A 4,034-nucleotide genomic window follows, 5' to 3' on the forward strand; every position below is an offset into this window, starting at 1 on the left:
GGCATCTCTGCTGCTCTGCTTTTGGCTAGCATTCGAGTGCTGATCAATCCCCCTATATATCCTGAAGAGGAGAAATTGGAAGGTTATCTTCAAAACCAACCGCCGCCCTCAAATCAAGCGCAGCCCTCCGCAGGAGTCGGTGATCCGGCGAGGGGACATCATCTGAGTGTTCATTTTTAGACATGGGGCAACTGAAGTCCGCTCATCCTGCGGCCGACGACAACCGTCGAATGCGCCAACCTAGGACGAGAGCACCGATGCCTATCTAAACGAACATCCGTAGCCAAAGCGTGTCCATTTTCGCCGGAAACGCCTTTAAAATCATCGCGGGGGTCGGCGAACGCCGAACATAGAGATTGAAACTGCCATATCTTGTGGCGCCAGAGGCGATCTCTTCCCGTCGAAGGAATCGAACTGCGGAGGGGACACTGCCGACAGAGCCTCTCCTGTGCACAGCCGACGGCCTCTCAAACCGCCGGCATTGTTCGTCTTCGTCCTCTGCGAATTGCAAGAACCGGCCTTGGGCCTGCCAGGGTGGCGCCGCCCTTTTGGAAGATGCAGGCCTCGCGCTGCTGCTTCTCGCTTGCTCTCCTCCTGTTCTCCTCCTACTTTACGTTTTCCTCCTGCCTATCGACCTCCGAAGCGTCGCTGATCGCCCGCCGCCAGCTCTTGGCCCTCCGTGAGAACACCAAGCTGCCCCGTAATTATGAATACGTGGTCGAGGTGAACGAGACTTTCGCCAATTCCAGGCTCAGGCGAGCATACATCGCTCTCCGGGCGTGGAAGGAGGCCATGTACTCGGACCCTCTCAACACGACCGGGAATTGGGTAGGGCCTGGCGTCTGTGAGTACAACGGGGTTTTCTGCTCGCCGGCTCTCGACGACCCGAACCTGATTGTCGTTGCCGGCATCGATCTTAACCATGCCGATATCGCTGGGTACCTGCCACCGGAGCTCAGTTTGTTGGGCGACCTCGCTCTCTTCCACATCAACTCGAACCGGTTTTGCGGAGTCATTCCTGAGAGCTTCGAGAAGCTCACGCTCCTTTACGAGCTCGACCTAAGCAACAACCGCTTCGTCGGGCTGTTTCCGAAAGTAATTTTGTCCTTGCCGCAGTTGAAGTATCTCGACATCAGATACAACGATTTCGAGGGGAAATTGCCGCCTCAGCTTTTTGAAAAGGACTTCGACGCGATCTTCCTGAACAACAACCGGTTCACGTCCACGATCCCTGAAAATTTCGGAAACTCCCCGGCCTCTGTCGTGGTCGTTGCCCACAATGATCTGAAAGGGTGCATTCCTAGAAGCATCGGCAAGATGGCCAACACATTGAATGAGCTCATCTTCGCGAACAATGGCCTTGCTGGATGTCTGCCGCCCGAGATCGGGATGCTTGGGAACGTGACGGTCCTGGATGTGGCGTCGAATTCGTTCATAGGTACATTGCCGAAGAGCTTCCAGGGCCTTTCTGCCATCGAGCTGCTGGATATCTCGGGGAACACGATGACGGGGTTCGTTCCAGGAGGCATTTGCGGGTTGCCGAAGCTGACGAACTTCACGTTTTCGAACAACTACTTTAATGGCGAGGATCAAGCTTGTGAGCCGCCTTCCAGGAGAGGCATTTTCCTGACGACAGCAGCAATTGCTTGCCCGAGCGGCCAAGGCAAAGGCCTGCCAAGGCTTGTGTTCCGGTGGTGAGGAAGCCTGTTGATTGCAGCAGATCCAGATGCGGAGGGCCATCGCCGTCATCGAATCCGAAGCCTCCAGCTTCAACACCATCCCCTCCCAAGCGCAAGGTGCATCCGCCGCCAACTTCTCCGAAGTCTCCTCCACCAAAGTCAACACCACCACCGCCTGTTCGATCTCCTCCTCCTCCTGTTCATTCACCACCACCTCCGGTACATTCTCCGCTCCCTCCTCCAGTACATTCCCCTCCACCGCCTGTACGTTCGCCTCCACCGCCACCACCAATCCATTCTCCTCCTCCACCAGTGCACTCCCCCACCTCCCCCACCGGTGCACTCTCCGCCGCCGCCGCCACCACCCGTTCACTCACCGCCACCCCCGATCAAGTCCCTTCCGCCTCCAGTTCAGTCACCACCGCTGCCAGTCTTGTCGCCTCCACCACCCGTACATTCCCCACCACCGCCTCTCTTGTCGCCTCCACCACCAGTACATTCCCCACCACCACCTCCTGTCTTTTCCCCTCCACCGCCTCCAACTCCAGCATTCATCCTGCCCCCAGAATTCGGCTCCCGGTACGCCTCGCCTCCGCCTCCGGCATTCCCCGGTTACTAAAGACAATGCTATTCCGTCTCTCCCCACCCTCACTTTTTGACCCTGCCCCAGTTGGAATTATATGATCTGAAAGCGAGCAAGCAAAGCGTGCACGTTGCGCACAAAGTTTTGCTAGATGTAGCAATTTTTGGATTATGATGAAGGTGCAACACGGCTTGAAATGTGCCCTAGGATGCACGCTTAAAGTGACATGACCATAGCAACAAATTCGACTAGAATGAAGTTCTGATTTTGAGTCGTGTTGTTTCATCATTTTCTGATATTTCGGAGATTACGTTCGATACATGTAAAGGGAGCAAAACATTGACCCGACTTGGTTCGGCTCCCTCTCTCTGTGTAATTGTATAGATGAATGAAAAGGCGAACTGACATAGATCTAGGATGGTGACAATTTCGACTCTCCACATCATTCTTAAAGAATTATTTTTAAAGACGTCAGATCAAATGTTGAGCCTCTTAATTAAACTAGAGATATGTTTTTTTTTTTTGGTAAGAAAATTGAGAGCACATAGAGAGAATACGCGAAAAAGAGAGCAAAAGTGAGAGAGGGTTGTAGGCTGAATCCATGCTTTGCCGAAGTCCACCGCCATCTGTTGCCACACGACGACGATTCGCTGTCCATGCGATACTCAAACTGGAGATATGTTGATACTTAAATTTTGGCATTTTTTTTTTTGTCGAAAATTTTGGCATTTCATTTAGTAAAAAATTAGAATCGACCCCGACCCTTAACAAAAATAATAATTATATTACATATAGTCATTAAGATCACATTTCAATGAATTATATATAATCGTATCACCATCGATTTGCTTGAATTTAATCAATAAACTGAGCCCGTATGGAGGAGCGAAATTCGGCCAAGCCCAAGCAAGGAGAATGGCTGAATTTCATAAGGTAAAGGGCAGGCCTTATCGAGCTTAATTGAACTCAGCCCACTAGAATTAATCAAAATCTAGGCCTTAGGTTTTAGAGTCCATCACTTCGTAAAATGCCTAAATTAAGCCTGCAGATCAACCTAGTTTTTTTCTACATCGTACCACAAAAATTCAGAGGCCGGCAATTCAAAAATTGAGAGCACATAGAGAGAATACGCGAAAAAGAGAGCAAAAGTGAGAGAGGGTTGTAGGCCGAATCCATGCTTTGCTGAAGTCCGCTGCGGCCTGTTGCCACACAACGACAATTCTGCTGTCCATGGGCCACTTGGAGCCCCTCTGAGGATGACAAGGCTTGCCAACTCTGGTGGCCGTGGCCTTGCTGCCCTCTATCGTGCAATCGACTCCGACATTGATATCTGCTGTGAGACCAGCCTCCTGCACCATGCTTAGTAGCTCCACCGCAACGCAAGCTGATGATCCTGCTTCGTCTCTGATCCTCCTACTGTTTCCGACCAAGGCAGCTCCCCACCATCGCGCCTGACCATGATCCGTTACAGCAACCAGCGACATGACAGCGACCAGCCGTTGTCCTTGCTGCATCATCACGAACCGAGGCCAAGCAAACGACATCCCCGTTATTTTTTTTATTTTGGTAGATTTTCGGGCTAAACGTCACTAGTTGCAGCATCTCTAGGCCATAAGTACCACTTCGCTAGCTGAACCACCGTGAACTAGCCCCTGCTTTGTGATCAATTATCTGTCAATTCATGTTCGGCAATATTTTTTGCAAAATGGATAAAATTTGTGAAGCCATTTCTGATTATATTAAAATTTTAAATTGTCTGATGAGAGCGTATT

At 51.0% G+C, this 4,034-nt stretch overlaps 1 pseudogene; it reads left to right on the top strand.

Moving 5' to 3' along the window:
• The first annotated feature begins 555 nt into the window (after nt 1-555).
• Nucleotides 556-2,363, top strand: LOC104451092 (annotated as a pseudogene).
• The last annotated feature ends 1,671 nt before the right edge of the window (nt 2,364-4,034 follow it).

The sequence above is a fragment of the Eucalyptus grandis genome, chromosome 6 (assembly GCF_016545825.1).
Source record: "Eucalyptus grandis isolate ANBG69807.140 chromosome 6, ASM1654582v1, whole genome shotgun sequence".
In the NCBI taxonomy this organism is placed as follows: Eukaryota; Viridiplantae; Streptophyta; class Magnoliopsida; order Myrtales; family Myrtaceae; genus Eucalyptus; species Eucalyptus grandis.